The sequence below is a fragment of the Ambystoma mexicanum genome, chromosome 8 (genome assembly GCF_040938575.1).
Source record: "Ambystoma mexicanum isolate Mex_15411 chromosome 8, UKY_AmexF1_1, whole genome shotgun sequence".
Classification (NCBI taxonomy): domain Eukaryota; kingdom Metazoa; phylum Chordata; class Amphibia; order Caudata; family Ambystomatidae; genus Ambystoma; species Ambystoma mexicanum.
In genome coordinates, this window is record NC_090929.1 from 602,947,706 (window position 1) to 602,961,744 (window position 14,039).

Genomic DNA, 14,039 nt, shown 5'->3' on the forward strand with positions numbered 1-14,039 from the left:
AATCAGAAGTATTGCACATGGCTCAGTACTTAGAGGCCCTAGAGGAGGTAATTCACAAATTAGAGGTCAGTATGTCTCACACGGAAATGTGTCCTTGGGTCCTGTAAACATTAACCAGTGTGCCTATTGTAGGCAAGAGGGTCATTGGCTTGCACAATGCCCGATCCTCCGACAAAGGTCAAATAATACATTTGGGAATATGGGTAGATGACCCAGAGGTCGCCCGGGTGTAGGGGGCCCTGGTAGAGGTCAGTTTGCACAAGATTCACAGCAACCTTTTTCACAGAATAATCAGGCACCAAGTGTGAATACTAGAAACATATTCGATCATCCTTCTGCCGCTTACCTCTCTGAAGAACTTCCTTTTGACGACATTCTGTTTCGCTAGGATTGCCCGAAGCAGGGTTTGGAACCAATGCCTATTCCCGTTAATCAGAAAGGTCCCTACGTTGAAATGTTAGTGGGAAATAGGAAACATCTATTCTTGATAGATACAGGGGCACAGAAGTGTTCCATTGATCATTCTCGGGTTGCAAACATTCCACTGTCAGGGCAAACCAATGTTTCTGTAGGGTTTTCTGGCACACCAGTCGTCTGTCCGGTTCCTTCACCGGTACCTATTTCTTTGGGTCCCTTTACGGACCACTGTCCATTCCTTTTGACTTCGAATTATGGAGAGAATTTGTTGGGGTTGAATCTATTAAAGGAATTAAATGCGGTAATTCATTGTTCTTCGGATGGAGTGCGTTTGACAATTTCACCACAGCAACTTTCTGTCTCTCAATTCTTGACTAGGCCTTTGCCGCCGGAATTTAGTGATGTTCGGAGTGTTTGTGGGCAATTGACGACAATGATGTCGGTAATTTGCGAATTGAACCTGTTAATATCATCTTGAAACATGGAGTAAAGCTGCCACGTATTCCACAGTATAAGATCTCGATCGATTGTGAGCAAGCTTTGAAATGCATCGTCTCTGATTTTGTGCATCGAGGGGTGATTGAGGAAGTTGCAGGTAGTTTGTGCAATAGTCTGATTTTGCCCATGTACAAAAAAGGCGATAATGCAATTCCTTTTCGTTTCATAATTGATTTGCGTGCCATCAATAAGATCGTCGCTCCACAATTTCCAATTGTGCCTGATGTGACGACAATATTAACTATGATCCCGGCTTCAGCTACTTACTTTAGTGTTGTGGATCTGAAGAATGCTTTCTTTAGTATTCCTATATACAAGGACAGTAGATATTTGTTCGCGTTCACCTTGGGGGGATGCTCCTTCACATTTACCCGTGCACCGCAAGGTTAAATGGAAAGTCCTAGCCTCTACAGTAGGGCTTTGAAAGAGCAGCTCGATACCCTTGAGTTGCCCTCTACTTGTACACTGCTACAATATGTTGATGACTTGTTGTTAGCCGCTGATTCAGAGAGCGCTTGTAAGGAGGGCACTGTGTTGTTACTTATTCACCTGGCTAAACACGGACATAAAGCTCTGCTTAAAAAATGTCAATATTGTTGCCTGGAGGTCACCTATTTAGGCTATCGCCTGTCAAAGGAGGGAAGAAGATTGACGCCTGAACGGATAAAACTCATTTCTAGCATGTCTGTCCCAAATACACAGAAGGAAGTTAGAGCTTTGATAGGAATGGCTTCTTACTGTAGGCAGTGGATCCCCAACTTTTCGTTAAAGATCAAGCCGTTGTTGGCTCTGACGAAGAAGGGCATTTCTTCGCCATTGCCGTGGAACATGGAGCACCAGCGTGCATTTGATTTGCTCAAGACTGCATTGTGCTCGGCACCGGTTTTGGGCACACCAAATTATGAAAAGGCCTTTGTGTTGTTTGTGCATGAATGCGATGGATGTGCTTTGGCTGTGTTAACGCAGGAACATGGAGGGAAGAATAGGCCATGCAGTTACTTTTCTTCCACCCTTGATCCTGTAGCATGCACTTTGCCAAGATGTTTGCGAGCTGTCGCTGCTGCTGCTGCGTCTGTAAAACAGAGTGAGGGAATAGTCCTAGGCCATGCTTTAACCCTAATGGTACCTCACTGTGTGGATGTTCTACTGAACAGAACTCAAACGCAACACCTCACTTTCACACGGTTGACGAGATATGAATTGATCTTGTTTGCACCACACATACAAATTAAGAGGTGTTGTGTTCTTAATCTGGCTGAACTCTTACCTTTCCCGCAAGGTACTGCTTGCAGTGACGAAGAGTCACATGACTGCCTTTACACTACCGAACAAGAGACAAAGGGTAGAATTGATTTAAAAGATACTCCTTTGAACAGTCCACAAGGGGAGCTGTTTTGCGATGGCTCCTGCTTCAAACTTCCGGATAGTACACCACAGCTGCTTATGCAATCACTACAATGAGCACGGTTGAGGAAACCAAGAGAATCACGCATAACTCCGTGCAGGCTGCAGAGATTATAGCTTTGACCCGAGCTTGCAAACTTTCCAAAGGGCTTACTGTGAATATATACACTGATAGTCAGTATGCCTTTGAGGTGGTTCACAACTTTGGGAGACTTTGGTCGGAAAGAGGGTTCCTAACTTCACATGGTACAAAGATCCAGCATGGCTCCCTGATAGTAAGGCTACTCTCAGCACTTGCACTCCCTACTCAGCTGGCTATCATAAAATGCGCAGCGCGTCAAAAGATTGTAGATGATGTAGGAAAAGGGAACGCTTTCGATGATCAGATAGCTAAACAGACTGCCACTGATCTCTCTTCAGATATGTACACTTCGAGGGAGGTCACAAATGCCTGTACTATGGATGAGGGTATTGATTCCGTAAGGGATATCCAAGACGATGCCACATTAGAAGAGTCTAAGAAATGGGCTGAGGGCTTGGGGAAACTTGATGATGATGAGTGTTCGGTTGACAGAGTTGAAGGGAAATGGCTACTTCCCGACGCGCACATTATGATGATGGTTGTTATGGCCCATGGTCCCACACATATATGTGCACGCAAAATCACACAAATGTTGGAAAACGTATGGGTAAATGACAAAATCTCTAAGGTAGCTGAACGCTTTGTTCAAGACTGCATGATCTGTTTACAGCATAATGTGGGAAAGGGAACGTCAACTCCTAGGGGAAGTTTTGGTCCACCTCCTGTCCCTTTTGAGGTTATACACTTAGATTTTATTGACATTGAACGGTGTAATAATCTGAAGTATGTGTTAGTTGTCATCTGTGCTTTCAGCAAATGGGTTGAAGCTTTTCCTGTTAAAGACGCTACAGCCATGACTACTGCAAAGGCTATGTTAAAGGAATACTTCCCAAGGTTCGGGCTACCAAGAGTCATCTGGTCGGACAATGGTCCACATTTTATCGCTGCTGTAATTCTGCAGATATGCGTGGGATTACAGATCGATAAATGGTTCCATTCGGCCAGACACACTCAGAGTGCCAGACTAGTGGAAAGACACAACGGCATCATCAAAAACAAGCTCGTTAAGACGTTTGCCGGCACCAAACTAAAATGGCCGGATGCCTTACCGATCGTGTTGTCATCAATGCGTACAACCCCTCATACTAGGACTGGGCTCTCTCCCTTTGAGGTGGTAATGGGGAGGCCTGCTAATATCTGGAACATTCTAAATTGTCATTCATTGAGAAATGCTGAAAATGTACTTCTTTCAGATTACTGTAGCCAGTTGACTAAAAATTGTATTTGATTTATCACCAGGTGAGAAAGGCTTTACCTGTACGATACGAGGGCCCCGGTCACAGTATACGACCTGGGGAGTGGGTTCTTGTAAAGTCCTTCGAGCGATCGCCTTGCCTTCCACCTCGTTGGTGGGGCCCCTTTCAGATCCTACTGGTCACACAGACGGCGGTGCGAGTGGCAGGCCGGAAAAATTGGATCCACGCGACACACACCAAGAAAATTCCACACCCAGTGCCATATGATACAGAAGAAGCAGAACCCCTCACCAGGACTGCAACCAACGATCCCAAAGCAGTAACTAGCATCGAAACTGTGTCGGGGATTCACCCTGATCCTTAGAGATCTGGGAAACAGCCATTCCACCCCCACACTCTCCAACCATTTTGTTTCTAGAGGCGATCCCCAATTGTGCCTCTAACCTTACTTCCGTTCATTCACCGCTTCCATTGGGAAGTGACGACCCGTTGTCCACGGATCAATCAGTACCAGGGATCACAAGGTACGATCTGCGTCAAAGGAAATAGATTTACGGCACGGTTCAGCTGTGCGCTCAGGGAAGAAGAAAGTCATCAAGGGCTTGCTTTTGGCCCGATAAATTGTTTGAAAAGGGGATTCTGTTGGCCAGGGTTTGTGGAAGGACTAAGAAGACGCTTGGCCTAGAGGCTGCCAGCTAAAAACATTGGTGTTTTTTGTTAGGAGACTACAATGCCTGCAACCGCTCGTATGGAAAAGGGAAAAGACTGTGCGACCAGTTACGGAAATGAACATTTAACTATGTGGGCCCGAAAACGTACTGCTGTTTTGTGATAATGTTAATTGGTATAATAGTCATTGTTTTAGGCTTCTGGTATCTAGAAGAAATACATCCGCTTGAGAATTTGTTGCCGACTGAAAATGTACCTACTGTTTCTACTCCTTTCATGCATCTGCACACTCTATCTCCTAGAGACTCTCAGCATAGACAGAGATATCATAACAACACATTATTACTTATCATGAATGCTAAACATGCCATCTTTAATAAGTCCAACTGTTGGGTCTGTTCACATTTACTTCAACACGGGGATAAGGGGCTAGGTTGGTATATTCATCATTTACCTTTGACAACTGCATGCTATGCTTCTCTTAAAGCACTATTCCTTGGTCGTTGGAATGATAGCTTCTCAGGGAACTTTGATGGGACTAATTTGAATCAGTTTGAAAAACGTGTTCTGACTCCCTTGGGGTGCTCGCTCTTCGCATATAGGAGTAAGCTTAATGTTGCTTCTATTAGGCCTTCTGATAGACTGTCTCGTCCTTTTCAATCCTTGATTTCTTTTAAAATGGCTCCTATAGGCAATAAGGATGCCATGCCTCCTTCCTACACTGTTAACCATAGCCCCGAGTCAGTTTCTTTTTGCATACAGAGGAATGGTACTCAGTCAATGGATGATTTTAAAGGTTGCGCCAACGTTGCAAATTTGACTGGGGAGGACAGACCTTTGTATGTAGGCGAACCTGCCGACCTTGTTTGCGGTAATGTAGCAATTCCATGGCTACCCAGAGATTGGCAGGGAACTTGTTATTTAGGGATCCTGTTTCCCGGGGTATTCATAGCGAGTACTGTAGAGGTTTCAAAGTCTCGTCCACAGCGGGACGAGAATGGTGACACTCCAGCACAAGTTCTGGGAGACGTAGCAAAATCCTTTGTGCCATTTTGGGGACAAATAATGAACTCCGAGGATATCAGGAGACTAGCGAGAGTACTGGAGAGAACCATCAACTGGACCACTGACATACTCTATAATATGACTTTAGAACAGAAAGCAATAAGGTTAGTAGCACTTCAGAACCTGATGGCATTAGATGTCATCCTGGCTGAACGTGGAGGGGTATGTAAATTAGTGGGGTCTGCTTGCTGTGTTTTCGTGCCAGATTCCTCCCCAACTATCTTCAAGGCAATACAGAATCTGCATGTCCTAAATTCAGAAGTGCATGTTCCCGAGGTAAACTGGGATCTTAGCGCTTGGTTCCGGGACTTCTTGCGATCTTGGGGTTGGAAGGTACTCTCAGTCTTGCTGATCATTTTGTGAATTCTGTTGTTTGTTTGTTGTTGTATACAATGTCTTCCTGGTATATGTCCGATGCTAGGGGGATGTTGTGCACAGGCGATAGTTACATTAGGACGCAAGGTATACTCCCCAGACAAGAACTCCAATGAATATGTGTTGAAAGAAATTCTAGTAACTGATCTAATGGCAATAGATATCTCCGATGGTGATTCAGGGTGTATGGACGTTGAGACGTGGAGTTATTTGTAAAGTGATTAGAAGTAGTTTAGCGCTTGGCATAGGCCAAAAGGAGGGTTTGTCGAACGGGAAATCATATTATACCCTCTAGATCGTATGTATATATATGTATTGGCCTAGGCAAAGTCGCTCTGTGAGGAAATCCGCGTTGCAAGGTCCTGACCTTAGATCAGTGTTAGCTGCAATTTTAGGTTCATCCGCCATTTTAGATTCTCACTCTAAAGTCACCCTGTGTTCTAAGATGGCGGACAGTGTCGTTTTGAATGTAACATGGCCGTCTTGACCTCTGTGTACAAGTTAATGTGTAAACTGCCCGCAGGCCAAATGTTAGGGTCATGTACTGAGACCTTGTCCTGCGTTGACCTGTGTATAGAGGATTACCTGTACCAACGAAGCTAATCCATGAACATATTTTGTGCACAATAGTGTTTGGGCATCTAATGTGAACACTTGTTTAACTATATTGTATAAATGTGTATGAAGGCTCAATATGAAATCCAGAGACACACTGTTGCTATTGTAACTTGTTGGTGAATGTATTAAGGATAACCCCTAAATGTATGGATGCATAAATTAGGAACAAACTCGGCACAAACCCTAGATCCGAGATTCATTAACTTACAAGTGGGTTGGACATCATGTTTTGCATTGTATAAAAGGTATGACTATTCTGATGTACAGTCCCACTCACTGAACACACCGAACAGGGCTGGCATTCGCTGTTTTGTACTGAGGCCTGATAGCTATCTGTTGCTTTGTCCTTTGAAACTGTTCAGTTGTAGAATAAAGATCTGTGTATCTTTTGAACCCGCATTTGGTGTATTTCCTTATGTGGTACTCCGCCTCGATATCTTCTTTTTGCTTTCACAAACATAGTTCCAGTATTTTTGTTCACACCTCAAGCCCTGCCTGTATAATGCCAGCTTGTTGTAAATATCTAGATACTGTACATCCAATGGCTGTTCCTGTACTCTGGCAGGCTCCTGTGCTCTGTCAGGATGCTGCACTCTTTCCTGACTGGTCCTTACTGCAGCTTTGCCTAGTTGTTGCACTTTGCTTGGCTAGCTCTCTACTGAGCCTGGATGCTGCATGTTGGCTGACTGGTCCTGCTCTCTATCTGGTTCCTGTACTGATCCTGGTTACTGTAGGTTGCATTGCTTGTCCTGTTCTCTGGATGGTTTCTACACGGTGACTGGCTTGTCCTGTACTATCTCTCGCTCTGCCAGGTTGCTGCTCCTTGTCTGGCTAGCTCTGTACTGAAACAAAATCCCGTACCCGAGGCCAACCCAGATAGATTACTTTATATCTAAGGATCTTTTATTTATTTTTATTTTATTGAACATTTATATGGCACCTATACAGCAGAAAGTGTTTTCAGGTGCCGCAAGACTAAGGGGGCAGGGGGGAACAGAGGAGGATAAAAACAATAAACAGTCCTACTAGGCCTTGTGACATTCGAATTGTGCAAGTGCAGCAAGCATGAAGTGCAGGGTATGGGGGGACAGGGTGAAGGGAGGTAGGGATCCGGGGTGGGTGGGGGAGAAGAAAGGAGGGAGGCCCAGGGGCTGAGTAAGTGCTGCAGGGGGTCAGGAGGGCAAGTGCGCTAGGGGACAGGATAAGGGTATGGGTAAGCTAGTGCATGGGGGTGGATCTGACTCAGTAGTCAAGTCAGGGGAGGGTGCCCGAAGGCAAGTGCTAGTATGGAGGTGTTGAGGTAGACTGGTCTTGGGAGGCCCTGGCCCCTGTATGACTCAGAAGGAACCAGTTGGTCAGAAGCAGCAGCAGGGTGGGCATTAGCAAGAATGGGGGAGAGGGAAGGAGGAGGAGAAGACGAAGGTCTTGAGAAGCTTCTGTGAACTTAAGGAGATCCGGCTCAAGTCTGAGAGAGGCAGGGAGGTCATTCCAGAAAGAGGCTCCTGCCAAAGATAGAGATCGACCCCCATCATCTGCTTGGAGAATTGGAGCTGCAGAGAGTTGGAGTTGAGGACCACAGTGCTCTAGTTGTGAGGTATTTGGGCAGTGAGAGTTGGATGTAGTTGGATGTAGCAGGGACCCAGGCCCCACAACGCCTTGCAGATGATGCAGAGGGTCTTGATATGAGGGGAGAAGGAGAGTGCGCAGTCAAAGATGACACCAAGTTTTTTTGCCTCACAAGCGGTTGATGGATGGAACCCAAGTAGGGCGGCCAGAGAGTGGTAGGGAAAGAGAGAGCAGGCGTCCCTATGAGAAGGATCTCAGTCTTGCTGGAATTAAAGCAGAGATCATTGGCAGCACACCATGCCTGGATAGCAGTCAGGCATTCATGTATGAGAGAGGAAGAAGGGGAGGAAGAGGAGGGAAGCTTGAAGCAAAGCTGTGTGTCATCAGCATGACACTGGAAGTGAGGGGAGAAGGTGGAGATCAAGTGGGCCAAAGGGAAAAGGTAGATGTTAAAAAAGCCACGGCGATAGGATGGAGCCCTAAGCAACGCTGCAGGTAGAGTGAGAGATGGACGAGAGGAAAGGGCCCATTTGCACCTGGGAAGGACGGCTCGATAGGAAGGAGGTCAGCCATGACAGTTCCCGGTCCGTGATGCAGAGTGTGTCACTGAGACGATTTATGAGGGTGGCATGATGGTGTCAAAGCCAGGGGAGAGATCGAGGAGGGTGAGAAAGGAGGGGGAGTTGGAATCAAGATATGAGGACAGGTCAGCAGGGGTGTTCAGGAGAGCAGTTTCCATGCCGCTGGATGCTCTGAGCCAGACTGGTGGTCGTGGAGACAGCCAAAAGATTCAGTGTGTTGGATCAGTTGAGGGATGACCAACTTCTCCAGTAGTTTGCCCAGGAAAGGGGTGATGGAGATAGCGCAATAGTTAGCCAGGCAGGAAGGGTCAGCTGACGGCTTTTTTTAGGAGAGTGTGCACAAGGGAGTGTTTGTGGTGTAGTGGAAAAGATCCAGTGGCAAAAGAGTGATTAGAGAAATCAGCCAAGGCAGGGCAAGGGAGGAGATGTTGTCCTTGATGGTTCTGGAAGAGCAAGGGAGCACCTGTTTTGAAGAGACTTTCATAGAGTGGACCACTTTAGAGACCTCATCTGGTAAAATGGGAGAGAAAGAGGAAAGTAAAGGCGGAGGATTGAGGGTAGCTAAGGGAGGCAGGCTGGGCAGGGGGTTGGGAGGGGAGAAGAGAAGAGGAGTGAGAAGAGAGGATGTCTTGAGTTTTGGTGGTTAAGTGGGAGGCCAGTACAGTGCAGAGGGCCTGAGAGGGCGGAAGAGAGTTGGATTGGCAAGTTCCTTACAATTTTGAAAAGTTCTGCTGTGTTATTGGTGGTTCCGGTGATGCAGGCTTGGACATGGGCCCTCTTCTTAGAATGAATGCAAAGTCGGTATTGCCTTTGGAACAGGCAGAATGCTAGTTTGTCAGTGGAGGTGCCTGTGCTCTCCACTTCCGCTCTGTCACTCTGCACTTGCATTTCAGAGTGGCCAGGCCAGAATCATACTAGGAATTACACTAGGAGGCAGGCTTCATGCGGATCATCATGACAGGGGCAAGGATGTCGCGGGTATTGGAGATGGAGAGATTAAGGTTAGTGAGAGCTGAGTCATTATGAGAGTGAATAGAAGGGATAGGATGAGGAATGAAGCTGGTGGCAAATGCAGTGACTGACACTTGCTTCATTTGTCGAATGATGGAGGAGACTACCATTGGGGGCTGAGGCATAGGCTGGGGGCATGAGAGTTCCAGATGGGAGGAGAGGAGAGCATGATCGGACCAGGACACAGGACTAGGGAGAGGGTTAGAGATAGGGATGTCTGCGGAAATTAGCACATCCAAGGTGTGTCCGGCTAAGTGTGTCGAACCAGAGGGGAAAATAGTGAGGGAAAGAGAGTAAGAGAGCGGGGAAGACTACAGTGGCTGCATCAGGCGAGTCAAGATGAATGTTGAAATCTCTGCGAAAGAGAAGCTTAGAGGAGGCAGATAGTACAGAAGATGAGAGATCAGCCCATTCCAAGAGGAAGGGGGAGATGAGTCCAGGGGGCCTATAGATGGTGGTGAGAGGCAAGTAGAGAATACAAACCTACAGAGGCGGCATTTAAAGGAAGAGTAGGATTGACTGGGTATGATGGTAGCAGGGACACATTCGGGGAAAATAAGGGCAACTACACCTCCAAACCGGTTTGACCTAGGATTGGAGAGGATCTTATAGCCATCAGGGAGAAGAGTGTCAAAAGCTGTGATGGAGCCTTGAACCACGTCTCAGTGAGAGTGAGGATGTCGAGGTCAAGGTCTTCAAGGAGGTGACAGATGTCAGAGGAGTGTTTGACAGCAGAACAAGTGTTAAGGGTAGCGAAGTGATGTTGGTTGCCACCTTTAAAGGTCTTCTGAGGAGGGGTACAGGGGTGGGCTATAACCCTCGGAGGGGGCTTGGAGGCAAGAGGGATGACAGAAACACTTGTGTACAGGCGCATTATAAATGACTTATTATATCATATCAGAGAGGGGAGAGAGGAGTAAGTTAATGAGAGATGGGAGACGCCTGTCGATAACAGGGGATTGGGCTGAGAGCCCTGGGTCGTGACAGTAGACATTAACAATTTAGTAATGATGCACCTAGATGATGGAAAGTGTGCCAAGAGTACTTTCCATCTGGTTCCACCATTACTTGGGTGAGGAAGAGAAAGGGGAAAGGAAAGAGACCACATGGGGAGTCCATAGGCCAGGATAAGGGACAGTAAAGAGGAAATCCATGATAGTCTGCCTGGAGGAAGCGTTAACATAGGTATCTGCAATGGGCAGGCCTGAGTTAGAGGCCAGGAGGCGTTGCTTAAACTTTTTCCTTCCATGCTTCAAAAAAGAGGGATGATAGGTGATAGAGTAGCAGTTAGAGTAGATAGAGGAGATGGAGTGCACCATGAGGTGGGAGGGCGGATGCCACACGGAAGAGAGAGGAACGGAACGCTGCACAGTGCGCAAAGGAATTCACCAGGCAGCCTAGCAGCCAAGAAGGCCCAGCTAAGGAAGGTACTTTAAAAAAAAATCCAAACAGGGGTAGTAGATTTTTAAAACTTCCAGATTTCGGATTCCTAAAAGCTGGAAAATGCAGCAAATACACAAGGGAAACCATGTTTAAGATGCCTAGATTTGAAGTTTAAGCAAATGTGGAGATAGCAGCAATTCAACAAGGGCAGCAGTAAGGAGAGCAACCAGCAGTATTAATCTAGCTAATGAAAAAGGCAACACAATTGGAAAGCAATATATTACAGAAGGAACTTGATTAAATGATTATGCTAGGTAGATAATCCAGAAATTAAACAGCCCGAGGAATTTGGGCATTAGAAATAGCCAGAGGCAGCATTTGTGTACACTGAGCATAATTAAAGACAACTAGCTTTGGGTAACAGGAGAAGCCCTCAGAAAGCCGCAAAATTCAGTCACAGTGCAGGTATTTAAACATATCGAGAAACTAATTTCCAGCAAAGCGCTCAAATGCAGTAATAAACAGTCAGAATGCAGTTTGAAAACACATCCAGATTCAGGTTCATGCTGTACAGTAAATGCGGTAGAGAGTGCTTCAAAAAGAAACCCGACGTTCAAAACATACAGGACAACATTGGTTGGCAATTAGATTAAGGAGAAGAGAGGCCTGAAATTAAACGTGGGAGTGGGTGGGCGACACACATGTTGGCGTAGTTGGGAGTTGGCTGGTGCGCAACCAGGATGGAAGGCACGGAGAAGGAGTAGCAGGTGCAGTAGCTGAAGTCAGTTCTTGAGAGAAGAAAGTTTAGTGTTGCAGTGCAAGGAGGATTGAGATCAGGGTCAGTGTCTCAAGATTGTGCAGGATGTGTGGAGGAGACTACCAACCTGCAGAGAAAGGCTTGGCTTAGGTTGTAGGCTGCTGGAGGCGGAAAGAGAGATGGGGGGTGCTGCAGCAAGTGACGGAAGATAAGGGAGGCTGGGTACTAAGAAGCCCAGGGATGAAACGATGAAGCACGTGCCAGTTAGGAGTCAAATGTAGTGCACCTTGCAGCTCATCTTACCATCGGGAACAATGGGATTCACAACAACAAACCTAAAAGATCGAATGTGCCCTTTAGTTCAATCTGCCTTCAAAAAAATATATTTTTCAAGCAAAAATGACTTTTAATAAGAATATGGAATGATTGCTGTGAGGAATTCGACCACCGCACGGTGGGTGTGGGCTCACCATGGCTTTTTTGAAATTTTAAATGAAATTAAAGGATGGCAGATACACCTCTGGAAAATGTGTGGGGCTAATTCACCCACATATTTCTATGCTCACCGCATGACATACGCATAGACCTGTGTACTCTGGGTGGACACAGCCAACAGGCACAGTCCCCCCTGTCAAATTTAGTTAGGATCTGACATGTGGAGTACACAGTGCATCTCCAGAAGGAGGAGGACCCAACCTTCCCCCTACCATGGCCAGCCTAATTAGGAAAAGCTCCATAGATCCATCATGTCCTTTTGTTGAGCCCTGTAGTTGGTTGCAACATTAACATACTAATCAGAATTTAATTCAAACAGGCTCACATGGGGCCCGGCTGCAAAAGTTAACAAAGGAGACAGGAAACCCCTACAACCTTTGACATGCAACTGTGTCAACCTGATGCCAGCTCTCACCCTAAGTATTGATTGACAGGGAAATGCCATGTCTGGGATTGCATGTTTACAAAAGTCATCCCCACAGGGGAAGCCTATTCACAAGGTACGAGTATGTGGTTTGGCGGGGCCACAAAATCTGGTCTCGTTGCAGCTTCAAGAGAGACCTGCGCTTTAATCAGGAACCACAGAGAGCTCCATTAACCAGAGGGATCCTTTGACCCACAACAGACAGGAAGATGGGTGGGACTTAGTATTACATGTTTTCACCCCTTTACCTTTTCTGTTACAAAGCACTCTGGTTATGACCTCATGCATACAGAAGATTGTTGATGGGGACCCAGGATTGGTTCATTAGGGTAGGTTTATCCTACACCAATCCCTGTGGTCCAATTGGTTTTAAAAGAGGGCTGAGACCCTCTTTTGGCAGATCATCTGATGGCTTCATCAGAAGCAGAAGTAAGAACTCATCACTGGAATCTGGCTGAAGGCACAGTCTACCGCACATCTCGGCAAGTGAAGGAAGGCCTGGACCTCTAGGAGGGAAGCAAGATCCCTCCCAAAACATCCACCAAGGAACACAGGGAGATACCGAATCCAGAGGACCCTCCAGAAGCTCGAGAACCAGTACCCAGCCAGTAGACAACGTGCCCTGCTAGGCTCTGCTGCAAGCTTCTTAGGTGGGAAGTGCCACTGAGTCTCTGAACCAAACTGAGGACAAGGCAGCAGCCTGCAACACTATCCTTAGCTGTGGGCGTCCACCTTAAAGGACGACACGAGCCCAGTGAAGAAACTAGAAGTGCATCAACAAGCATCTGCAGACATCTGCCTTAAAGGACATTTTCGACCCAATCGAGTCCCTCGAGCTGCAACCGAGTGCACCACTGTCTTTTGTTACGCCTTAGTCGCTAAAGCCAATGAGACACCGCCAACAGTGCATTAGAACCACCAACCAGCACTGAGATGATTCCTGACTTGAGCCAGCATGTAGGCCAGCCTGCAGCCGTACATCCAGCTTTGCTCACAGAACTGCCTGCCGCCTGATATCCACAGCTGTCTCCCATCTTGAACTCTGTCTGAGAAGCTGCAAAGCGCCCTGAAACTGACTCGAACATGTTGAGCACCCAGAACTCGGACAGCACAAGATACTTTGTGGTTTTGTCCCCCTGGTCCCTCTCTGAAGGCCCCTAGTGACATTTTATGACCCATTGCTCCATTTGTGTAGAAACCAAGTATCCTTGAACTACTGCGATTAATTACTATACCGACTACCCTCCTGTCAGTATCCTGAGCGCATCATATTTCCTACTTTGAAACTGTCTGTCCTTTGCATTCCTTTACAGGGTGGGCTGTATTATGTAGTGTGCTAGAACTGTCTATTGTGATAATAATAAAGTAGATATTTGTATACAACCTTGACTGGACAGTCCCTTTGATCTTTGGGGAATAATTGTATTTTCGCTGTGTT